Here is a 26,794-nt window from a genome sequence, read left to right as displayed (position 1 = left end):
GATTTCTGACTTTCTCTTTTATCCATTGAATGTTTGTCAGAACACAAAATCCCCTTGACACTTTTCAGGACCAACCCTACCTGACTCCTTCCCAGCATTTGTCACTGTCAGCCTTTCCCTCATTTAAACCCTTCTCTCGCTTACTCTGACACCAAACTCTTGGTTCTCCTCTCCTTCTGATCATTCCTTCTCAGGCTCTTTTCCTCTGTCCCTTAAGTGCTCCCCAGGGCTCAGATTTTGGCCCTCTTCTCTCTTCTCACTCTACACGCTCACAAAGGGAAACTGTCTGGGGATCCTTAGAACTGTGAAATACCTTATTTGAGGTAAGCAAGCCCCTTAACGGGGCTCACTAGCTCTCAGACATTACTCTGCATTGGTTAAATAAAACTGACTCACAGGAATAAATAATGGGGAAAAGTTTGTTAGGGAAACTTCCAGCTACCGAATCTGCCCAGGAGGCAGGGACCACAACAGGAAAAATTTTGTAAGGAGTCTCAACTGAAACTTATTTTTTTGTTTTTATCAGGAACACAGGCCTTAAAAAGATAAGCACCTCTGAGCTTGTTTCCTAAGACATCTTATTTATCAGAATCCATTTTTAGACAGGACGTTCCAAGCGGGCTGGACTACACAATCGCGTTCACTGAGCTAACCCCAGCACCAGCCTGGGCCTAGCACCGAGCCGGTTAGGGGTTTGTCTATTGCACGGTGGCTCTGCCTGACAGTTCAGCCGTGCTGCGGCCCACTGGGGCGGGAGAGCAGGGAACGGAGCTAAGGTTGGCTCTGCTGAGAGGTGCTGCATTCAGAGTAACTCCTCGAGTAGCAGCAGACACCTGCCACAGGCTTAAGTCGTCTCCTCCTGACTTCACCCAGGTTCTCCTGCAACGAAAACAATCTAAGGAGTCGCCTCAGCCACAGCACATCTCGGGGCCGGGACTGCTCTGCCCACGCAGCAGCGCGGTGGAGGGCCGGGTGCGGCCCTGACGTCACGCTTGACCCCGCCCCTTAGGGGAGGGGCGTGAGCGCGGGAGCTCTGTTACATAGGCGCCTTCGTCCTATATAAGTGGCGCTAGAGGCCGACGGTGGGGTTTTGGGGAGATGGTTTTGCCGCCATTTTGTAGGGTGTTTGTTGCAGCGACAGGGAGAGAAGACGGCGGTTTGGTGACAGTTTACCAAAGGGCCTTTTGCTTTTGAGGAGGTAAGGTTTCGGATAGGGTGTTCTGGGCTGGGCGGTTTCCCAGTCTTTTAGGTCTCGAAAGCTAGGTGTCAGAAAAACGACGGGATTCGGGCCCTCGGCGACCGGGGTTTCTTCGGGGCACAGCTCTGCTCGTGGCATTTGAAACCTAAAGTTGCCCCGGTGTCATGGTAGATTTAAAATCCAAGGGCGGAAAGGCCTCGGCTCTGCCGTTGACTCGTCTCAGAGAGGCCAGGCCACTCATATCATGGCTCCTTAGGCCCATGACCCGTCCCGCCGATCAGAGTGAGACCCTGCAAGAGCCTCCTGGGGCAAGTGTTGTCCTAGATCAAGCCTTACTCTGGGTCCCTGGCCTCGGCCGTTTGTAGCATTCTGGGATTTTCCGAGGTCAGACTTCTGCCTCTGAGTGCGCCAAAGGCCCTGGCCAGGTGCCCTGGTGGAGAGGCAGGGGGTGGGGCCTGGGCGTCTGAGGAACTGCTAGTTTGCAAGTCCAGGTGGTGGAATTTAGCTCGTGCTTGTGAGAGGTCAATACGGAGAGGCTCATCCTTTGTGCAAACTGTTTTTTTCCTAAAGTGGAGCATAGTATTGTTGCATCAGATGTGCATTTCTGATACTTTTGGATCACCCTGTCCTTGATTACTTAAGTAACCATGAAATGCTTATACTATTCTTAGGAAACAGCGCTCCAAACTGACCACGTCAACCACCTGGTCTTATTTTATAGGTATCTTTGTATGATTGTGCTCCATACATACACCCACAGGCTTCTTGTTATCCATTACATACAGTACTCTTGGAGCCATCTAATCATAACTTTAACCTATATAGATATTTTTATATAGATAACGTCAAATTGTTGGGTAATATAGGATGTTAAAGGGCAGTAGAGAATCAGGTTTCTAAGATGGATATAAACATCTGATGTTTATTGTATCTGATGTTTTTATTGAAGGACGTCCAATGATTCTAACATGTAGGATTCTTTGTTAATAAGAAATAGTGTGATAATTCTAGATAGTTTTTCTTTTTTTTGTATGCGAAGGAACCTAATCTGTATAACCTGGATCTGGGATTCTTCTCTTGGCCCCCTGAGAAAATATCTCTGAACAGTAGTGGTGGTGGTGGGGGGACAGCTTCCTAACAGCTGAATTAAATTTAAAGTAATGAACTTGGCTAGAGAAATAAAAACCTTTGGCTCTCCCAAGATGCTTATTTTAATACTTGCATATTGATAACTGTGGTTATTTAAGAATTCTGCCTTGGTGAGCTAGTTATGGCCTACTGATAGTAGAAGGAAAAAAACAAAACTGAAGCAGACACACGTGTTTTGCAAGAAATGCATTATAATAATCATAGTAATAAACCTCAGTCATCAGATGTTGTAATTTTGCTTGCTATGATTTAAGAATGCTTAACTAAACATTTTTAAAGAGTTCCTATGTGGTTAAAATATAATTTGGGTAGTTGAAGGGTTAGAAGAATTCCACTAGAAATATAATTTTTTTGATGGCTTTTCTGATGGTCTTTTGGCTCAGGTTAATTTGTAATGTCATTTATTTCAGTTTCCCATATTCAAATGACTATGTAAATCAGAATGCTCACTTATCAATTTCCAGTGAGAACCCTGACTAGAGTTTTAGGATTTTTGTTGGACCTAAGAATCAACAAGAGAAGTGAGTTAAAAGATCTAAATATTTGGTGGCTTCGCTCCCTGATGGCATGATACCTACATTTTCTTAGGGAATACCTCCCAGGAGATGCCTCATTTTAAAGTCTTTTAATTCATTTGAAATCTTTTAAATTTTTTACTTGAATTTGTTTGCTTGTTACTGAGTCATTTGGGCTAACTGAAGGAGGTTAACTAAGTTGGTTTTGCTCCATTTTACCTGTTTTCAGCTCCTTGCTGAGTTGTGAACCTCACCCTCTTCAACAGTTTGGACATCACTGTTAAAAACTTGACTGCTTTGTGAAAGAATTAAGATTTGAAGAGGCAGAATGGGATGACATTGTTAGAACACAGATCCTGATCCTGAATGGAACCTGTGAGGATGTAGTTGGAGCCAAGGAATTGTCACAATTATCTGATTTCAGTGTGACCATATTCATCCTTATAGGTTCATTTCTTTAGTCACCCCAGATCTACAACAAATATGTTTAATTTTAAGAATGGTTGCAGGATGATCTGAAAATAAACAGTCATCTCCTATATTCTATCCCTAAGTGTTTCTCTGACTTCAGTTATTTGTATCACAGTATTTCAACAAAGCTGCATGACACTTGTGATATTTGTTTTAAATTAGTTCACATGTAAAGTTAACATCAATAACTTAATAATTTGACTACATCAATAACTTAAGAGATTAGTAATAATTTACCATAGAAAGAAGGTAATGATAAAAATAAAACCAAAAAAGTTATTAATTTCTAGCTAGATATTGTTGTCTACTGAAGGCTGTAAGCCTGAATCCTGACTCTTTTTTAAAAAATGGCAGTTAGCAAGTGTTAGTTGAAGATATGCACCAAGCTGAGAATTTATCCAGAAGAATGGAAAGAAAATGCATTAAGGTCTCACAGTGTTATCATTTAGTTCTAGGTGTGTATGCCACTTAGAATCATCTGACATACCAGTGGGATAGTGCCTCCATGCCTTGGGAACCATTACCTATGAAGATTTTAGAACCTGTATGACCCCATGTGCTGGTTTTTTTCTATTTAATTAATATTAATGTGAAATATTTTATTTACTAAATATAACCATCTGTAAATTCCACAACTCACTTTTCATTTCCATTAACAGATGAGGCATTCCAGAAGAACTCACTGCCCTGACTGGGATAACAGAGAAAGCTGGGGACATGAAAGCTACAGTGGAAGTCACAAACGGAAAAGGAGATCCCACAGTAGTACACAAGAGAACAGACATTGTAAACCACATCACCAGCTTAAAGAATCTTATTGGTAAATTACGCTTGAACTAGTACCATTTTAACACTAATAGTTGTAATGACTTGTCATTAGCTTATATAGCTTTCATCTGTCAGATTGTTTTATAAATCAGTCAACAAATACTCATTCAGAAAATATTTACTGAGTGCCTCTTATATGCTAGACACTGCTGTGAATAGAACAGAGTTCCTACTCTCACATATCTGTGTACATTTGGGAGCTGTAGGAAACAGTTGCTGGAGTCCCAGCTGCCAGTAATATAGTTGTGGGAAATGAGACACACGAAAGTTAAGTAAGTGATTAAAGGACCAGTGAGTGCCTTTAACTTGTATGTAGTAGGGAGAGCTGTACATTGGGGCACTTATTTAGGGTTCCACAAATGAGAGCTAATGAAGGGTCGGGAAGAGTTCATCCAGATGGAAAAATAGCATGTGGTGTGTGAGAATGTTAAAGTGTGTTGGGGATTAGTTGCTTATACTGTATTCTACAGGTTATATTTGTAGATAAGGCCAGTGGATATGTTTGGGATTTTTAGAAGCTTGGCTGTTGTAAGAAGGACCTCATTAAAAATTTCCAATGGCATGTGTCCTGTTCTGTTGTATTCTTACCAGTGTAAAATTTGGAGGTACTACGTTTATATAGAATTGAAGGAATTTTTCAAGTTCCTAAATGATTAAACAAAGCCTAGGTGAATAGAGTTTCTTTCATTCTGTCCTCCGTTAATTTCCCTTTCTCATTTGTTTTTGGTGGTTCTATGTTTTCTCCTTGTTTTGTGCAGATGTTCCACTGGGACTGTTTGCCAGATTGCTTTCTAAATTAGCCAACTGGCGTTATTTAAAAAACAGTATGCAATTTTTTTCCTTCTCCATGGCAAAACAGACTTGTTCTGTAGAACAGTGAGCTTGTTGTTAATCAGTGCAGACTAATCATTCTTCACACACTATCATATGGAGGGAAGAGGGAGAATCTATGCCAGGATTTCAATGACCTGAGCTAATTGATGTATTATACAAGAATATCTGTACCCTATATTATGATAACTACAAAATACTCTGTAAGCCTTAACATATAGTACTAACCATTCATGGATTTATTATGCATTGTATGTGTCGAAAGGAAGTGATATGAATGATGAACAGTTATTCATATTCACAATTAACCACATCAAGATGATACTGAGTCAGTGCAATAACCACTAGGCCAATAGTTTCTTCTTTGATATTGGCACCAGAGATGTCTGGTGCTAATTGCTCTCCGTAATCTGGAGTAATCTAATAGTCTTTTTCAAGATTCAAATCTTCATAAGAGTTTTTCTTTTGTAAAATTATTGGAAAAAAAATGAAAAATACAGAAGCATATAAAGAAGGTACTCTTGGTAGGATGCTAGTCCCTCATTTGGATGTAAAGTTATTTCTTCTGAAAAATATCTTTGTATACAAATCTTTGCCTCTGAATATTTCCTGAAAATAGGTTCTAAGAAGGGACAGTTTCAAGTGAAAGGGTGTGACCTCTTATAAGGCTCTTGCTACATATTCACATATTTTTCCACATATTTTTCTAGAAAGTTTGTACCAAGTTACACTCCCTACGACATGCTGTCACTAGTCTTGTGTATTTTGAAATGCCAAGAATAGTGTTTTCTTTTCATTTGAATGTTTAAATTTCTGCTGAATTTGTCCTCTGTCATGTGCTTATTGAACACTTGAATATTTTTTTAATTGAAGTCTAGTTGATTGTGAACATTATTTTTGTATTCTTAGCCTATTTTTTCTATTAAAGCATATTTTTCTTATGATTTATCAGCGCTTTTATTGTATATCAATTATCTTACCTTTTTTCCTATATATTTCAGAGTGTCTTTTCTTTCTGATTTGTAAGTAGCCTGTGAATTGCTCCCTTCCTACAAGCTTAATCAATTAATTCTACACAGGAAGACTGATGTGGCTGTGAACACTGTGAACACATTTTATATCCTTAAATGTCTTGTTGTAACATAGAGTATCAAGCCTTAAACCAGTGATTCTCAAACTTTAGTGTGAATAGAATCACTTTGGAGGTATGTTTAAAATGCATATTACCAGATTATTCAGTGAGTCTGACCTGGGGTCCAGGGATCTTCATTTTTAAAAATTCAGTATTTCGATATTGTTAATAAACAGACCACCCTTTGAGAAACACTGTTTTAAGCCCTTTAGCCTGGCATGCAAGATTTTGGATGATCTGTTCCCAGCTTATTTATTTGCCTATGTTCCCCTATGTGAAAATTGCTCTTGCTGAAATTGTCTACTTACTATTTCCTAAGTAACATGTAGACAAACTCATCTCTAAACCATTCTGGCTAAAAGTACTCTATAAATGTAAGATGGTCATATGCCATTTTTCTTTCCTGGCACTTCTTCTACTTCCTACTTTATCCAAATCCTGATGTCCCTATAAGATGCAACTCTTCCCTTCTTTTTCACGAAATCTTCCCTGACCATTTTAAGCATTATGAGTTTTTTCTCCTAAGCACTCATATCCAGGCTTTCGGCATTTCCTGCATGGTTGAGTTTTGTTTTATTTTTGTGTGAGTAATCTCAAATTGAACAGTTATTTGTTGGCAGGGATTTTGCCTCATATATTTTTTATCTTCCACAGGACCTGTGTGGAAATAGAAACGAATGCCCATAGCCTCATTAGTCTTGGCTGTTTTAAAGAACTACAGTGAAATATTCACTGGACATTCAGTGACTATTTTTAGAAATTCAATCAGTCTGTTCATCCTATTCACTCTGTCCATATAGCCTTTATAATTCTGTAGACTTTGTTTATATAATCTCTAAGGCTCGGTTGTTGTAGGCTGAAGAGGTCGTCATCTTTTTAGTTTATCCTCATAGTATTACTTCACTCCATGTTTGTTATTCTATAGATTATTTATGGATTATCAGCAGCTCTAATTTCATGCACTAGTCCCGCTAAGGATTATTAGTGTTAGAGTTTTCCGATACATTTTAGACTTTTATGGGAAGGATGTCTTACAGAATTAAACAGATGCCCTTTAGAGTATGGTAATTTCTAGTTTGACGTATTGTAGGTCTCTCCCTTAACGGTTCCAAGCAACTGATCAGATCCCTGACTTAGACCCAGATTTAGACCCTAATATCCTGAGTTGTTTCTCCAATGGCTAGAACTTAAGGCTGACACTGGGGAAAGGGGGTTTCTGCATCTCCCCAGCCTGGATTTGATGCCAGCCCTGTTGAGTAGCAGTTTTAGAGATGCTTCTCCTTTATTTTTGCATAAACCAGCCTCCTGAGAAAAAAGAATGACAACATATTCTGGGAAAAAGAACGAGGTTAGTGAGGGCAGTCTAGTTAACATCTGTCACTCCATTACTTGTCAGGATTATTTTAGCTGGTGTGTCTGACTGGGCAGGTGTCCCCTCTCTCCCTCAGTGCTCCACGTGCATCCCTCTTGAAGCTTCCCACTGTTGGAAAGGATACTCATCCCAGGTAGTGAGGGGTACAGGAAACTGGTTCAGTTGACTCTGTCTTTTTCTTTCCATCAAATCAAGGCTGCTTAACTGGAATTCATTGACTTCCTGAGGTCCATGATCTCTGAAATTCCTTGCCAAGTTTTGTTTACGCATTTGTGCATTTCTTAGGGGAGAGGGTCCATACCTCTCAATTAGATTTTCAAAGGGATCTGTAGATTCATCAGTTAAGCACTATGGGGCTTACCTGGTGGTGCAGTGGTTGACAGTCCGCCTGCTGATGCAGGGGACACAGGTTCGTGTCCCGGTCCGGGAGGATCCCACATGCCGTGGAGTGGCTAGGCCCATGAGCCATGGATGCTGGGCCTGCGCATCCGGAGCCTGTGCTCCACAACGGGAGAGGCCACAACTGTGAGAGGCCTGCGTACCGCAAAAAAAATAATAAAAATTAAAAAAGAAGGTAAGCACTATGGCACTAGATGATGCTGTTTTCCCTGAATTCTTGTTTATTTCACAAGCAGGAGTGACAGGAAATTCAAAATGCAAAGGGAAGTAGGGGGTTGGGAAATCCTAAGCAAGCAATGACAAGAACCTTTTCTCATTTGAGGGGCATATATTTTGGATATTTTTGGCACATGAAGCAGCCTTCAAAAACTGTGTTGCCTATTTCTCAGAAAGATACAGGAAGCTCGAAATAGAGGAGAGGAGATGGAATAGGTGGTGTGTATAATAATACTGGCACATACAATAGGATTTAGAATGTGCTCTACAACCATGGCAAATCGTTTTCCTTCTAGGGATCTCAGTGTAGTCATCTGTAAAATGAAAGGCCTGAAATATATTTAAGATTCCTTTTAGCTCTAATACACCTTTTGTGAAAGAACTCTGTGTGCCAGAGATACCTAACTTACACTAAGAAGGAAAGGAATCCTGTTTTGCCTGCCTCATGTTGTGTGTGGCTCTGCAAAAAGGAAGAGAGCTTAGTTACAGATGCCTATATCATAAGATTGATGAATTTCAGAAGAGCAGTTTTGTGAATTTTTGGTCTTAACTTTCACCAGAAGGTAAAGGGACACTTAATCAAGTAAACACTGAATATGTTGAAGGATTTGACCCAAGGTTTGTTCCTTCATAGCAGTATATATTAATAGAGATATATGTACCCATTTGCTTGTTGGTTAAAGTAAAATTAGTTAAGTTTTGTGAGTTAAGTATAAATTCTAATTCATCAATTTGTATTTTTTTCTTTTATTGAGTTAGCTGTTGAAACCAGGAATTCTTGAGAGAATGTTTTATTTTAACCACGTTAAAATGTGGTTAAACGTTAAAGCATTCTAGAATGAAGAGAGTTATTTTAAATCCTTTAATGTGTTTGCAGTCATTATTTAGAAGCAAGGTTCTTGATTGAGAGATATTATCGGGACCGGAGATACATTGATGAATACAGAAATGACTACTGCAAAAGATATGTTCCTAACATTGATGAATACAGAAATGACTGCTGCAAAAGATACGTTCTTAACATTGATGAATACAGAAATGACTGCTGCAAAAGATACGTTCCTAGCATTGATGAATACAGAAATGACTGCTGCAAAACATACGTTCTTAACATTGATGAATACAGAAATGACTGCTGCAAAAGATACGTTCCTAACATTGATGAATACAGAAGTGACTGCTGCAAAAGATACGTTCCTAACATTGATGAATACAGAAATGACTACTGCAAAAGATACGTTCCTAACATTGATGAATACAGAAATGACTCCTGCAAAAGATACGTTCCTAACATTGATGAATACAGAAATGACTGCTGCAAAAGATACGTTCCTAACATTGATGAATACAGAAATGACTCCTGCAAAAGATACGTTCCTAACATTGATGAATACAGAAATGACTGCTGCAAAAGATACGTTCCTAACATTGATGAATACAGAAGTGACTGCTGCAAAAGATACGTTCCTAACATTGATGAATACAGAAGTGACTGCTGCAAAAGATACGTTCCTAACATTGATGAATACAGAAGTGACTGCTGCAAAAGATACGTTCCTAACATTGATGAATACAGAAATGACTGCTGGAAAAGATACGTTCCTAACATTGATGAATACAGAAGTGACTGCTGCAAAAGATACGTTCCTAACATTGATGAATACAGAAATGACTATTGCAAAAGATACGTTCCTAACATTGATGAATACAGAAATGACTACTGCAAAAGATACGTTCCTAACATTGATGAATACAGAAATGACTACTGCAAAAGATACGTTCCTAACATTGATGAATACAGAAGTGACTACTGCAAAAGATACGTTCCTAACATTGATGAATACAGAAATGACTGCTGCAAAAGATACGTTCCTAACATTGATGAATACAGAAATGACTGCTGCAAAAGATACGTTCCTAACATTGATGAATACAGAAATGACTGCTGCAAAAGATACGTTCCTAACATTGATGAATACAGAAGTGACTGCTGCAAAAGATACGTTCCTAACATTGATGAATACAGAAGTGACTGCTGCAAAAGATACGTTCCTAACATTGATGAATACAGAAATGACTATTGCAAAAGATACGTTCCTAACATTGATGAATACAGAAATGACTACTGCAAAAGATACGTTCCTAACATTGATGAATACAGAAATGACTACTGCAAAAGATACGTTCCTAACATTGATGAATACAGAAATGACTACTGCAAAAGATACGTTCCTAACATTGATGAATACAGAAATGACTACTGCAAAAGATACGTTCCTAACATTGATGAATACAGAAATGACTCCTGCAAAAGATACGTTCCTAACATTGATGAATACAGAAATGACTCCTGCAAAAGATACGTTCCTAACATTGATGAATACAGAAATGACTGCTGCAAAAGATACGTTCCTAACATTGATGAATACAGAAGTGACTGCTGCAAAAGATACGTTCCTAACATTGATGAATACAGAAGTGACTGCTGCAAAAGATACGTTCCTAACATTGATGAATACAGAAGTGACTGCTGCAAAAGATACGTTCCTAACATTGATGAATACAGAAATGACTGCTGGAAAAGATATGTTCCTAACATTGATGAATACAGAAGTGACTGCTGCAAAAGATACGTTCCTAACATTGATGAATACAGAAGTGACTGCTGCAAAAGATACGTTCGTAACATTGATGAATACAGAAGTGACTGCTGCAAAAGATACGTTCCTAACATTGATGAATACAGAAGTGACTGCTGCAAAAGATACGTTCCTAACATTGATGAATACAGAAGTGACTGCTGCAAAAGATACGTTCCTAACATTGATGAATACAGAAATGACTATTGCAAAAGATACGTTCGTAACATTGATGAATACAGAAGTGACTGCTGCAAAAGATACGTTCCAAACATTGATGAATACAGAAGTGACTGCTGCAAAAGATACGTTCCTAACATTGATGAATACAGAAGTGACTGCTGCAAAAGATACGTTCCTAACATTGATGAATACAGAAATGACTATTGCAAAAGATACGTTCCTAACATTGATGAATACAGAAATGACTACTGCAAAAGATACGTTCCTAACATTGATGAATACAGAAATGACTATTGCAAAAGATACGTTCCTAACATTGATGAATACAGAAATGACTATTGCAAAAGATACGTTCCTAACATTGATGAATACAGAAATGACTACTGCAAAAGATACGTTCCTAACTTTGATGAATACAGAAATGACTACTGCAAAAGATACGTTCCTAACATTGATGAATACAGAAATGACTACTGCAAAAGATACGTTCCTAACATTGATGAATACAGAAATGACTACTGCAAAAGACACGTTCCTAACATTGATGAATACAGAAATGACTACTGCAAAAGACACGTTCCTAACATTGATGAATACAGAAATGACTACTGCAAAAGATACGTTCCTAACATTGATGAATACAGAAATGACTCCTGCAAAAGATACGTTCCTAACATTGATGAATACAGAAATGACTGCTGCAAAAGATACGTTCCTAACATTGATGAATACAGAAATGACTGCTGCAAAAGATACGTTCCTAACATTGATGAATACAGAAGTGACTGCTGCAAAAGATACGTTCCTAACATTGATGAATACAGAAGTGACTGCTGCAAAAAATACGTTCCTAACATTGATGAATACAGAAGTGACTGCTGCAAAAGATACGTTCCTAACATTGATGAATACAGAAGTGACTGCTGCAAAAGATACGTTCCTAACATTGATGAATACAGAAGTGACTGCTGCAAAAGATACGTTCCTAACATTGATGAATACAGAAGTGACTGCTGCAAAAGATACGTTCGTAACATTGATGAATACAGAAGTGACTGCTGCAAAAGATACGTTCGTAACATTGATGAATACAGAAATGACTGCTGCAAAAGATACGTTCGTAACATTGATGAATCCAGAAATGACTGCTGCAAAAGACACGTTCGTAACATTGATGAATACAGAAATGACTACTGCAAAAGATATGTTCGTAACATTGATGAATACAGAAATGACTACTGCAAAGGATATGTTCCTAACATTGATGAATACAGAAATGACTACTGCAAAGGATATGTTCCTAACATTGATGAATACAGAAATGACTACTGCAAAGGATATGTTCCTAGACGTTATCACACAGATGTTGAAAGCAGTTATCGAATTCACTGCAGTAAATCTTCAGTCCGAAGCTGGAGAAGCAGTCCTAAAAGGAAGTGTAATAGACACTGTTCAAGTAATCAGTCACGTTCGGTATGATTGATTTTGTTTTTATTTTGGGTGGATACTTATTTGTGTGTAAAAGCTCTTACTGAGCCAATAAGTTTGAAAAAGTTTATAATACTATATGAATATAATTGTGTTTATATTACTTGAATCCTTAAAGGAAACTTCCAAATTCTTACAACTTATCTGCATTTATTAGTTAGTCCTCATTTGCCCACATTTACTCATTTTCTGCAGACCAGATCATGAGGTTCTTGATTTTAATGTTAAAAATATTTTTATCTTTTATAACATAATCATATGAAAAGATGAAGCACCCATCTTTTCCTTCATCTTAAACATTTTTTACTTTAAAAGAAACCCCTTTTCCAGTACTTGGAGACAAATGTAGAAAGTTGCACTGGTGGATACTTACCCTGTGTATAGCACAATCTGCAATTAGTTCCATTGGAGTTCTGAAAGTGGGTGCTGAAGGGGAAATTATTGTCCAGAAAGCCTGCCCTTTTTTTTTACACTCATGAATCTTCACTTGTTTGCAGTAAACTATGAATTATTATTTTCCTCCCCAAGTTTTCTTCACTAGAACTATCATTGATTAGATCAAACATTGACATTAGCCTTTATTTTCCCCTTTTATTTTAATAAGTATGTTTAAAAATATTGCTAAGTATAAATTTGTACTAATCTTGACATTTTAAAACATTTTCCTGCCAAACTAGACATTTCAACTCACAGCATAGGCTATTTTATAACGAGATTAATAGATCATGACATTGCATTCTTTAAATTTCAGACTTCAATTAAGTCAGTATTTTAGAGACAATTGTGTTGTTTTTTCTATTGCCACTTTAAGTAACTTATCTGAAAATCTTGCCATGTTTTTCTTCTGTAACATAAACTGTGTCCTGTGAATTTCTGGGGACTGAATTTGAAATTGCTCCTGCCAACTGTTCGTGGCCTGGTTCTTATCTGAATGCCTGAATATCTCCCCGCTGAATGAATTGCGTATTCTGCCCTGAATTCACTCTGCTATATTGATTGGCAGGACGATCTTGGTGCTGCCCACTTGCCGTTCCAGAAGAGCCACCAAAGGAAAAGATCCAGGAGTATAGAAGATGATGAAGAGGGTTACCTTATCTGTCAAAGTGGAGACGTTCTAAAAGCAAGATGTATAGAATATTTTTCAACACTTTTTAAACTTTGCAGACAGAATAATCTTTTTAAGAATAGTTTGTCAGCGGGGGGCTAAAGAACTCTTCATTGTTTTTTTGTTTTTTTGTGGGTTTGTTTGTTGTTCTTTTGTATTTCTTCTTTTCTATAGAGTTTAAATATTTCTACTCTAAAGTTCCAAAATAATCAGTGGAATTTGAGATTAGAGCAAGAAAGATAGCTCTATCTAAATTATTTTTGTAGCAGCTGAAAATAAAATAATTTGAGTGCTGGAACCTTAATTATGCTTTAATAGAGAGCATTTGAAAAAATTCCACACTTAAGCATTCATTATTTGAATAACTGATAATTTGTACTCAGGTACTTACACTTCTTTCTCCCCCCTCACTTTAGATGAAATCGTGAACACTTTGGGAGAAGGGACCTTTGGCAGAGTTGTAGAGTGCATTGATCATGGCATGTAAGTTTGTTGTTTTTCTTTTTTGAACATTCTGATATTTTTGGTGGAGAAGGATCCATAATTTAGATGAAATGGAATTTAAGTGGTAGCTATGTGTTTTCCTGGGAGGTATAAGTATTCAAAAGTTCTTGGACTGTGTATGATTTATTTACCATAAGTATGGATTTTGACCAAGAATGTTGAAAATTTTTATCAGATGGAGTTCATTGAAATTAATGTCTGTGTTCAAGTGAAGACTTTCCCAGAACTTAGGTCCTTAGCTTTCTATAAGAGATTTGGAGTGCTTTACCCTACTTTTGAATTGCAGAGACAATAAATTAGCATGTCTAATCTTCTTGGTTCAGAAACTTTTATTTCCAAAGGATAATATTTGCACGTTAGGGTTAGCTTCTCAAACTATAAATAAATTATATTACTTGAAGCCTACAGAATAAAGTCCAGATTCTTTAACGAGTTATACTAAACTTTTTGTTATTTGACCCTCTCTGCTTCATTTTCATGTTTTCCTCTAGGATCTCTATTCTGCGGTTGCAAATTTTTTTGTAAGTGAACGTCTTACAACAGTTTAGTGGAAACTGCACATTTCTAAATTGACATCTCAACTTTTCATCATAAAATAGTTGAGGATGTAATTTCCAGCTTATTGTAAATGGAGATTTTTTTTAAAAAAAACATATCTCTCTTTCTAAATATGTTTGGGGGACTCTAAATACAGTAGCTTGATACCTCCTGTCATCCATGAACAAACTTTTCTTGAATACTTAGAAATGCTTTATCTTGAACTTAAATTTTACTTCTCTTTTCATAAAGAATATTATCCTAAGTGTCTTTTATTATCACCCTTTCCTCTCTATGACAAAAATGTGACCATAAAGTAAAATTTTAAGATATTTTGAAATACTTTGACTTAGGAAAGTTGCTAAGAATTCCCATCTATTCTTCACCCAGATTCCACAAATGTTAACATTTTACAGTGTTTAATCATTCTCTATATTTACATGTTATATGCATTTTCAAGTTTTGCCAGCTTATCTACAACCTGGTTCACATTTCACTAGTTGTCCCATTTAGGTCTTTTAAAAATTTCTTGAAGTTCCAAGACTTGAGTATTTGAGATATTCCAATGAATAGTATTCAATTGATCAAGTAAAAATCTGTTACAAATTTTGATACTTATTAGACCTAAAATATACAATGTAATTGAAAATATATCTTTTATTGAGATGGTTGGGGCCTTTGAAAAATGAGTTCCTGTGTCCATAGATAAATCTTACTGTTTTAACATTAAGTTTCCATTTTTCTTTTTTTTAATTGACAAGTAATATGTAAGCTTATAAGTTTAAGGTGTATAATGTTGGTTTGAACATTTATATACTGCAATATGATTACTATAGTAGCATTAGCTAACACCATTATCCATTTTTCATTTTTATAGCTATTAGCACTGTTCATTTTTATAGCTTATTAGCAGTTAGAAAACTTGTCCATATGATGAAATAGATGAGACTAGAAGAAGTTTTGTCACAGCAGTTTTATAGTAATTCTTTTAAGTCTGGACATATATGCTATACATCATAGGGAGATAAATCATTAAAAATTTATTTTGATGATTATATATCAGACCACAACTTCACTGGGACCTTGTCAAAAGAAATGAGTTTGGAATAGGTTTGCTATCCAGCCACTAGAAAAATTTTTGCCTCAAAGAATTTTTTCTTTCTTTTTTATAAACAGCCTGGTGCACAAACCTTGCCATATTAATTTCACGTGCATGGGGTTCTCTTTTGTAATGTGGGAAGGCCATAGTGAAAAATGCAGGGTTGACTGCTGGCTTGTATTCAAGAAGATCAGGTTTAGAAAAGAGGACCGAAGGAAGCTGAAGATTTGGAAATCCTTTTCCTCAAAATCATTTATGGCTTTTTTTTTTTGGCCGCGCCACATGGCTTGCGGGATCTCAGCTCCTCGACCAGGGATTGAACCTGTGCCCACGGCAGTGAAAGCTCATGTCTTAAGCCACTGGACCACCAGGGAATTCCCTCTGTACTTTTTAGGAAGTACTACAGATGCCCCGGTCTAAAACACGCTACCCTACATTGTTGCTATTTATACCTATTCGCATCCGTGAATGCACTAAACATTTTTTTGGCTTGATGACTTATTGCTGGTGTCTCCTTTGCCAGAATTATCTAACAAACTGATAGTTGTCTTTCTTCTCTGAAGAAGTCTGAGCTCCCCTAACTCTGATGGTTAGGTTCTTTCTTCTCTCTATTCCTTATACCAGGCACTTCTAACCTAATGATAAGTTGTTCAAGTGTCTGTCTTTTCCATTAGTCTGTGAGGTACATGGAACAAGCTCTTTCTAACAGTGATTCCAATGCAACATCTGGCACATTCGGTCTAGCCTGGTGAATGAGTGAATGTTTTCAGCAGTAGTATGTTCAAGGTTTATATTTTTATCCTTTTTTTTTAAAAAAACTACTTATAAAATCTAGGTAAATTTTAACTTTTGGAAACAAACATTAACGTTCATAAGTATTAAGAGAAATCATCACTCTGTATAATGTATATTTTGTCAAAATGTTTTGAAAAAAATGTTTATAGATCTGCTATAATATACCCTGAAAGATTATTTTAGGAAAATAGCATAGAGTGATTGGTACTTAACAAGATGATGCTTTAGAGCAGGGGTCCCCAACCCCTGGGCCGTGGACTGGTAGGAACTGGGCCTAACAGCAGGAGGTGAGCAGTGGGCGAGTGAGTGAAACTTCATCTGCTGCTCACCATAGCTTGCATTACCACCTGAACCATCACACCCTCCCCTCAACCATGGAAAAATTGTCTTCCATTTAACCGGTCCCTGGTGCCAAAAAGGTTGGTGACAGCTGCTCTAGAGGATACATGTCTTCAACGCGCTTCTGTACATTTACCATTTTCATTTTGTTTTTAAGGGGTGGCATACATGTCGCAATGAAAATCATAAAAAATGTGGGACAATATCGTGAAGCAGCTCATTCAGAAATCGAAGTACTGGAATATTTAAATAGTACTGATCCCAATAATGTCTTGTAAGTAAGAAACTTGGAACTGTGATCCATTATGTTACATGAAATAATCAGAATTCTGTGAACTGAATTATTTGTATTCTGATCTGTTTCAGCCGATGTGTCCAGATGCTAGAATGGTTTGATCATCATGGTCATATTTGTATTGTGTTCGAACTCCTGGGACTTAGTACCTATGATTTCATTAAAGAAAATAGCTTTCTGCCATTTCAAATTGACCATATCAGGCAAATGGCATATCAGATCTGTCAGTCAATAAATTGTAAGTATACTTGTTAAATTTTTAAATACCAGTAAATTAAAGGTTTTATTGGACAAGCAACATATCAAACCATTGTCACTAAAAATGCACGTTGCAAGTAAAGATGAAACCACTTTTGATCCCTACCTCTACTACTAATTCTCCTTTCCCCCGGTACAGATTAAATTTGTAAGTGAAACTAATAATGTCTTTTTGTTCTTTTGTAGTTTTGCATCATAATAAATTAACCCATACAGATCTGAAGCCTGAAAATATTTTATTTGTGGAGTCTGACTATGTAGTCAAGTATAATTCAAAAATGGTAAGTTACACTTGTTTTAATTTTGGTAGTTGTCTTTAAAATTAATTTAACTTGGTGATCCTTGGATGAGGAATTTTACCTTTGAGGCTTATTATATCCTGACGTTTAACCCCAAAAGGGTAATCCTTTGCCTTTCTCATGGGGTTATTTTGAAAATCAAAAAGAGAATTCATGTGCAAGCCTTTTGGATAGTGCTATAAAATATTTCATATCTTTATTGATCTTTGTGTTTACTTAACTGTATCTCTAGAAACGTGATGAACGCACACTGCAAAACACAGATATCAAAATTATTGACTTAGGAAGTGCAACATACGATGATGAACATCATAGCACTTTGGTATCTACACGGCATTACAGAGCTCCAGAGGTCATTTTGGGTTAGTAGATACCAGACTTCCTGATATTTTAATTGAAAAAGAGATATTTTGTTCTCTATAGCTTTTATTGGGGGGCAGGTAGTTGGGAGATAGCTGTAATTTTCTTAGCAGTGTACAGAAAATGTTTTCTGTTTTCATGAAAGCTGTCTGGACATTGCTATAAATATTTTTCCTGAGTGGGAAAAATGTGATATCATCTGTAAAGATATTCCAGGTGGTGGTTCTTTTTGAACAAGTCAGTCTTACAAGATCATAAGAGAACAAGCTGTATTGGCTAAGTCCATGACAGCAGTGTGATTTTGAAGCGATGTGGGCACCTCTTTTCGTCTCATCACAAAGCATGGTGCTGGGGAAAATGCTAAAGATTTGGCTGGCAGACATCTAGATGTAGGGTGGATGGAGGTTAAGAGGAGAAGAAAGAGGGGCTAGTCTAAGAGGAGAGCTTCTTTGATCATCTTTGACATGGGAAAGCATGGAAAGGAAAATTAGTTAAGGTGCAGGGTTTTTCAATATTAATAAAAGGGAACTCAGTGAGGGAGAGCACATCTTATGCCTCAAAATTTAAAAGTTCGAGACCGAGTCATGTTGATAGAGCAAGGAAGTCAGGGATGGATTTGGGGGCTTGGAGACAGTGGGAAAAATTCAGATCAGGTGATATTGGGAGATAGGTAAATGGTATAAGCATATTACTTTGCCAAAAGTAAGTTTCAACCGAGGTTGATAGTAAAACATCTTTGTGGAATCAGTCTTTTCCACTTTTTACCTTTTGTCTAAGAGGACTTGGTAGTTGAGAATATGAGTGTGAGAGCAAACTAATGATGTTTACCTAGAGTAAAGAATTAGTAAAAGGGACAGGAAATTAAGAATAGTTTGTAGTGCTGGCTAGTTGAACTTTCCATGATGGTAGAAATGTTGTATATCTGCACTATCCAACATCGTAGCCATTAGTAGCCACACGTAGACTACTGTGTACGTACGTTCAGTATAGCCAGTGTGACTGAGGAACTGAATTTTAAATTAATTAAACTTTTCGATTTAAATAACCACATGTGGCTAGTGGCTACCACATAGGATAGCACAGGTTTGGAGCTCATCTTTGAGATTGATGTTACTAGGATTTCTGCTTAGTATGGTCTGAAAGAAGCTGCTATGTTGCAGTAGTTTAGAAAGTGTATTCATGGTTGAGGTCTGAAGGCTGCAATGAAGGTAAAAGAAAAGAGTGTGGGAGGAGATTGTGGACAGATAGGTATTTTCAGAGCTTAAAAAGAGATAACTTGCTGTGTTTTATCAATTTTAAGAAGATTTTTCTCCACATTTTAACATGTGAGGAAACATAGGACAAAACGGCATTTTTTCTTGGTTATTGGTTCACAAAACAGTGGTGTATCTTACAGTTAGTTAATGGCCTCCTCCTAGATTGTGTAAGATACAGTGATTCCTAGTAATAATACAGTCCCATGTGTGGCCAGGCTGGGGATAGTTGATATAAATCTGAAATTGGGGTTATTGGTGTTTAGGAAAAGAAATGAACAGATGGGAAGATTAGAAGGGTTCTTTGTGTGTTTGTGAAGTGTTACTCCTGAGGATTAAGGCAGAATTAGGTTGAAGAGGAAGATGTTGTCAGGTGCCACCACTGAGGAGGACAGTTGGTCTCATGACTTGGGTGTTGGTAGTAAACAGAAGTTGGTAAAAGTGAAAGATGTGAAATTCCAAAGAGTATGAGAGCTGAGCCATAAGAGAATGAGGTAGTTTACAGTCACTTGGGAGAAAGCTGGACTGGGAGACAGGAGTGGCTGGAAAAGAAAACTTTCATCTTAGATCCAAGCTCTATCATTTGCAGATTTTGTATGTGTTACTGTAAGTAGAAACCATGCTCCATTATCCTTTTGTTCAAGTGATAAGTACCATGAGGGTTAATAAAAATGGCTAAATCATAGTCAAGTTCCTTGAATATATTGTTCCTTCCCTTGTCTTTAAATTCAGTAATGTTACTGAAAGTAATTGAAATGTCTTTTAAAGTAGGTTTTATTTGTACATTATTTTTTTATTAAAAACTTAATCTATAAAAGGTTAAAACATCTGTATGGTTTAGGTTTACTCTTTTCCTTTCTAAATAGATAGAGACTTAAGGCTAGGTGTTTTTTCTTTTCTGAATAATGTTACTATTGAGAATTCTGAAGGAGAAAATATATGATCATGTATAGACAACCTGAAAGTACATATATAGATACCTCTCTATGTGAACTTTAAATATCTGTATAATTCTGCTTATGGGTGACACTGCTTATAATATCCATTATAATTCTTACATAATTTATGTGACACTACTATTTCTTTTAATGGAAGAAATAAACTCAGATATCAAGCTGATGGTAATTGATAAGGGGTTAGTAATTACACTCTGAGGATAATTATTGACCTATGTTTGCACTAATAAAATGTAAAATTTCATAGAACAACCGTTAAGTGGGTATAACAGTGCTCCTCATTGCACAAGCAATTCAGAGACTATGGAATATTTGCTAACCCCTCTTACTTTCCATAAAATGCCCCCTCCCCCAGGTTAAAATACTGTAATTTGATACAAGGATATGGAGGACTCTGAAAGCATACTGAATAATGTTTGGTATAAAACTAAAAATGTAAACCCTGAATTTACTATCATATTCTCCTAAATGGGCTATATAAAGAGAGCACCCACATAGGAAAAGATATTGTGTATTGGCAATTAAAAATGGTTGCATAATAAAATGTTTGGTTTTGTTTTTAAATAGCTTTAGGTTGGTCTCAGCCATGTGATGTTTGGAGCATAGGTTGCATTCTTATTGAATATTACCTTGGTTTCACAGTCTTTCAGGTATGTATTTAGTAAATGTTACTTACTGATTCATAATGAGCTTTAATGTTAAAGGCATGTTAAAGTTTTTGTTTCCATATTGGAAAGTTGCCATAGTGTCATTATTCTTAAGATGTAAACTTCCATGTGCAAAATAGTCATCCTTCTCTAAAACCATAGTCGAATGAAATACTCTCAGTGAATGGTCATAATTCATTCTGCATGTGGAGCTTTTAAACACGTGGTTCATATTGACTTCATATGATCCATTTTATTGTGATGCTCCTTCATAAATTTACATTAGTGTTACTATGGTCAGTTTTAATTCAGCTCTGGTTATGTTGCACTTTTATTAAAAGAATTCAGAAACAGTAAGTTGTATTAAGCATGTATGACACCCTAGGCACATTTCTAAGCACTATGTGTATAAAAATGAAAAGACAGCATCTCTCTCCTCAAGGAAGACATACACAGGATAGACATGGGAAAACGTACAGTACAATGTGATACTTGCTATAATGGAACAATGTAGAAGGGAACCCAGAAAAGGTGAACGGTTAAGTTTCCTTCAAGAAGGCATCACTGAGGAATAGGGAGTTTAATCCAAGCTATAAGGAAGAGTAAGAGTTTGTCAGAAAACTAGAGTGTGTGATGGCCATATCAGGAAGAAATGGTATTCATAAATGCAAGAGGCATAAAGGAAGCTACTCTAGTTGAGGAAGGATGATTAGTGCTGCTGGAGTGTCTTGGATAAATAGGAAAATGGTGTCAGTAGGCAAGTACTGATACATAGTGCACTTGTTTGCCATAGAAAGGTATTTGTTTTATCCTAGGAGTCAGTGGTTTCCAAATGTAGACCGGTCTAAAATGAAAATGATTTTGTAGGGTTGCCGTTCTGGCTTTCATTTAGAAATTATCTCTCCTCTTTTTTTTTGGTATTAAAATGTTCTTTCTATGAAATGATAATAGTTATTGGCTTACTTGGCAGAACAAAAAGGAGAAAATGTTATTTAGGTCTCTACTTGTTTTCCTCATAATTTTGCTTATGTCGGAAAACTAAAAGTCTTGAAAGCTTCAAGTGGTGTAACCATTGGAGAACTTTAAGAGGGTTGTGATTTGATCAAGGTGTGTTGTTGGATGTTGTGAGGGTGGTTAGGAAGTTCCTGGCTAATACTGTCAAGGTTGCTTTGAGGTTATGGCAATGCAGGATGAGGAGGGAGGAAGCTGTGATGAATTATAAGTCACTTAGGTGGCTGTTGCAGAATATATGTGTTCACTGCTATGGGGCACCTCACCAAACTTCTGTCTACTCCGTAGAGATCTGTTAAAAGTACTCTGAGTTTGTAGACAAGTTTGATATCTAGAACGTAGCTGTCGGACATTTCTCGGGGGTGGTGTCTGGTTTTGTGGTAGTAAGCTATAGGGTCAAGGAAAAAGTTGAGCACAGTGCATGCTTTCTTCATTCTGACACATATAAAATCCTTCAGATGGTTTTATGATTGTAAATCATTCTGAGATCTTAAGCGTCGATTATTAACTTTGGTGTGAGATGTGGTTTATATTTTAATTCCACCCTCCAAAATAGTCTTCAACTAAGGAACTTTTTGAAGATAATGGAGCTTGTATTATTTATTCCTGTCATGACTTAAGAACATTTTGAAAGCAGTGTGCTAGGCACAGTAGTTAATGGATTTAAAAAGCATTGCACATAGACTCTGCTCTTCAGAGCAAGGATTGGCAAACTATATCCTATCTGATGCCTGCTTTAAAAAATGAAAAAGAATATGTGGTGGAGACCATCTGTGACCATCCAAGCCTAAAATATTTACTATCTGGTCCTTTATAGAAGAAGCTTTCCAGCCTCCGCTTAGGAGTCTACCATTTAGTTTAACAATTTATTCTACTTTAGCCAAAGCTCTGTTACTGTGTAATTTAAGAATATGAGTTTTGAGTTGGGTTCACAGCTCAGGTTTCCTCATTGATGAGCTATATGAGCTTGAGCTAGTATCTTAACCTCTTTGAAATTTATGTTCCCACATTCCTAGCTCAAGGTTGTTGTAAGAGTTATTGGGACTGTATTTTTATTGTCTAGGATTAGTGTTACAAAGTTGCTATCCATTGGGTAATGGAGGTTAGTTAAGCAACCGATAAAATGAGTAGCCAGGTTTTTGGTAATCTTCCCAGTCATCCCTCAGTTAAACAGTGCAAGTAATACAAATAAGGAAAAACTGTTCTGTTTTACATTAAACAACTTATTCGAACATTGTAAATCAACTGTACTTCAGTAAAATATACTTAAAAAGTTGTTCCTCAATCAGCTATACAAACTTTACCAATTCATTTCAGAAATCAGACAATCAGTGTAGCTCATTCAGTTTTATTCCATCTTTGAAGTAGAGTGTAATATAAATTGTATAGATGTCTAATCTAGTCCTTTTATGGAAACACTATTTTCTTGGTTTTTTCTTAACATTTATTTATTTACTTTTTTGGGGGGTTTACATTGGGTCTTCATTCCAGCACGTGGGCTTCTCTCTTGTTGCGGTACGTGGGTTTTCTCTCTCCACTTGTGGTGTGTGGGTTCCAGAGTGTGTGGGCTCTGTAGTTTGTGGCTCGTGGGCTCTCTTGTGGTGGGCAGGCTTAGTTGCCCTGCAGCGTGTGGGATCTTAGTTCCCCGACCAGGGAGCGAACCCACGTCCCCCGCATTGGAAGGTGTATTCTCTACCACTGGACCACCAGGGAAGTCCCGGACACACTGTTTTCTTGTGTTATCCTTTTATGTGCATGTAGGGAAATGGAAAGTGCTAAGTTTCTTTTTCCTATTTTTTTAGACTAATGATGATAAAGAACACCTGGCAATGATGGAACATATATTAGGACCCATACCAACACACATGATTCAGAAAACAAGGTATGCTTTTTAAGATTAAAGTCCTTATTGTGTACATGCAGTGGCCTATATTCAAACTATAGAAAACCCATCTTTGTTGTTATTGCTTATTCCAAAGACTGTTGATTTTGAATTATTTTTCATGAAGTCAAGTTTTTGAAAAGTAATGCAATATTTACTTTGTGATCCAGTAAATAAAGTGGTGTTTTTATACTCAGGTTAACCTTTGCATAAATGTTTTCCTAGGTTGATTTAAAAATAATACATAGAGTAGTAAAACGAGCTTGATTTTGGAGTCCTATCTAAATTTGAATTCCAGACTGTTGCAAACCACATGTACGTCTTTGGACAAGAATACTATAAGTGGTTTCAAAACATAGCTTCACTGCAGAAGTCATCCAGGGAATTGTTAACGATTTCTAGCCCCATTCCAGATCTAGTGAAATCAGAATTTACAGGAATGGATCTAGGAACCTCTGTTTTTGAAGCTGGCATTGTTTCACATATGGTACAACTTAGGTGGGATACTAAAACTTCAGAGGGTACAAGATTAGGAAAAATACCATATAAGGTATCCAATATAATTATTGCTGAGATTTTTAGAAATTGTATGTTTATGTATATATAGAGAGATGTCTATGGTTCCATATTTTCCCCCAATCCCCTGTTTGGGGCAGGGTAAGAATGTGGGTTTGGGGTTTCTTTTTTTCTTAAAATTTAATCCAGACTTCTCTTTCCTATAGGAAACAGAAGTATTTTCATCATAATCAGCTAGATTGGGAGGAACATAGTTCTGCTGGTAGATATGTTACGAGACACTGCAAACCATTAAAGGTAAAACAAAAAAAACCCAAAAAAACCTGTTTTAACTATTTTTTATTGTCTTTCTTAAACAAAGTCATTTCTCCCCTCAGGAATTTATGCTCTGTCATGATGAAGAACATGAGAAACTGTTTGACCTGATTCAAAGAATGTTAGAATATGATCCAGTGAAAAGAATTACCTTGGATGAAGCATTGCAGCATCCTTTCTTTGACTTATTAAAAAAGAAATAAAATGGAAATCAGTGGTTTTACTATACTTCTCTAGAAGAGATTATTTAAGACTGTGTCAGTCAACTCTAAACATTCTAATATTTTTATAAACCTTAAATTATTTTGTACAGTTAAGTGTAAATGCTGTATGTTTTGTATCAATTGCATAATTATCTTGTTAAGCAAATATGGTCTTGATAATGAATGAAATATAAAAGCTAAAATTAATTTTCCTTTTTTGAGATTAATTACCATTTTTAAAGACCTTTGGAATATCCTTTGCGTCTAGTGATTGATCTTGCTTTTTTGTACATGGAGGTTGACTCTTGGAAGTGATTTTTGTGTTTTGTTTTTTGTTTTTTTTGAGTAAAAGGAAATCTTGACTACTTCATTCTTAAATGAATATTCTTTATTTACCTCAAACTTTCCTTAACTTTAAAAGATTTTTCTGTAATTGTTGAACAGGTAATAAGTATTATTAACTTTAGGTAGGCAGGTATTAGAAACCAAAACGCATAGGAACTGTTTGCTGTTGGAATTTCATTAAATTGTAAGTATTGTGTTCTGTTTCATTGGTTGATGTCAGTGGTGGTAAGTAGCATTCATGGAAAGACATCCAACTTGTGCATCGTAATAGATTAATAAAACCACATACACACTTCGTTTAAGATTAAAGTCTAACTGGAAAGTTAGCTTGGAAAGTCCTGTTTTGCAATGGTTATTTATGTAGTTAGTCACAAATGTAGAAATAGGAATTCTGATGACTGAGGTTTTTGTTTTTAATGCCAAATCTTCAGGAGTCTAGAAATTGTCCAATGTCTGTCTCCTTACCATATGAAGTATAAATACTTAAACCTCAGCCTTTGAGACTTTATGGTTATTATTAAACAATTTGTATTTATGTTACTGTTTACAGGAAAACAAAAAAAAAGATGATTTGATCGGAGAACACTTGGGAAGAAAACTGCAGAAGTTTCCAGACCCTGATTGGTTAACATAATGAACTTTTTGTTTGTCTGTAGGTATTTTTTTCTGCTTACCTATTTACACATGAAAAACTAAGTGGTAGGGTCTTCCCTAGTGGCACAGTGGTTGAGAGTCCGCCTGCCGATGCAGGGGACACGGGTTCGTGCGCCGGTCCAGGAAGATCCCATATGCCGTGGAGCGGCTAGGCCTGTGAGCCATGACCTCTGAGCCTGCGCGTCTGAAGCCTGTGCTCCACAACGGGAGAGGCCACAACAGTGAGAGGCCCGTGTACCACAAAAAACAAAAAACAAACAAACAAACAAAACTACATGGTAAATGTTAATTTAGTAAAAAAAAAAAACCCAAAACTATTGATCAGTCTGCCAGGTAAAAATATTTTTTGTTGTAGAATTCATGATTGCTTATCCAGATAAAGTTTTTTGTTAAAAGTATTCCCATTTCTGAAGTGCATTACCAAAAATTTGAGTTTCATCTGCATTCTGAACATAAGATGCATGTAATTTTTTGGTATGACAAATGGTGATACCAAGTGGGTTTCTCTACGTGATCCGCTGGTAGCATTTGCACATATAGTAAAGCTATGTTCCTGACGTTGACTAGGAATTTAAGAAAGCTGAAATAAGTTTTGCCATAGAATCACTGCCTAAATTATTCTTAGGCCTCTGATGCAGTCCACATATAGTTCAACTATGTTATATGTTATAAGGTTTTTTTTAAAGGAGCATTTGATGTAAAGAAAAGGTTTTTCCTTAACACAGCAATCTCGTTATAGAGATTAAGAAGTCAGCCATCCTTTATTTTCCTCTCCATTTCCATACTGCTAGTGCCACTGTACTACCGAAGCCTCCTGACCTTTCCCTACAAGTGCTCCAGGTTCCCAAATTAATGTTTACTTTCTCCCCCATCAGAAACTCATTCCTTTGGAGTAGCTGATCTCAGGATATAGGAGGAAAGAAAACTATCCACACTCTTTCTTACTAAGAAGTTAATGATTGCTAACCCCTTTCCCTGCTGAAAAGTATTTACATTCTTC

General features: G+C 36.7%; 1 pseudogene across 1 annotated transcript; it reads left to right on the top strand.

Annotated features, from left to right (window-relative positions):
* The first annotated feature begins 4,013 nt into the window (after window positions 1-4,013).
* Window positions 4,014-24,805, top strand: LOC308609924 (dual specificity protein kinase CLK4-like; annotated as a pseudogene). Its single transcript has 14 exons — window positions 4,014-4,153; window positions 4,920-4,985; window positions 8,989-9,087; window positions 12,283-12,406; window positions 13,458-13,548; window positions 13,943-14,009; window positions 16,958-17,074; window positions 17,167-17,333; window positions 17,540-17,634; window positions 17,885-18,014; window positions 20,789-20,871; window positions 23,682-23,761; window positions 24,484-24,574; window positions 24,655-24,805. The product of its transcript is annotated as a dual specificity protein kinase CLK4-like (transcript).
* The last annotated feature ends 1,989 nt before the right edge of the window (window positions 24,806-26,794 follow it).

Source organism: Mesoplodon bidens (assembly GCF_964165515.1).
Source record: "Mesoplodon bidens genome assembly, contig: HAP1_SCAFFOLD_92, whole genome shotgun sequence".
NCBI lineage: Eukaryota > Metazoa > Chordata > Mammalia > Artiodactyla > Ziphiidae > Mesoplodon > Mesoplodon bidens.
This window is presented reverse-complemented; position numbering and strand designations above follow the sequence as displayed.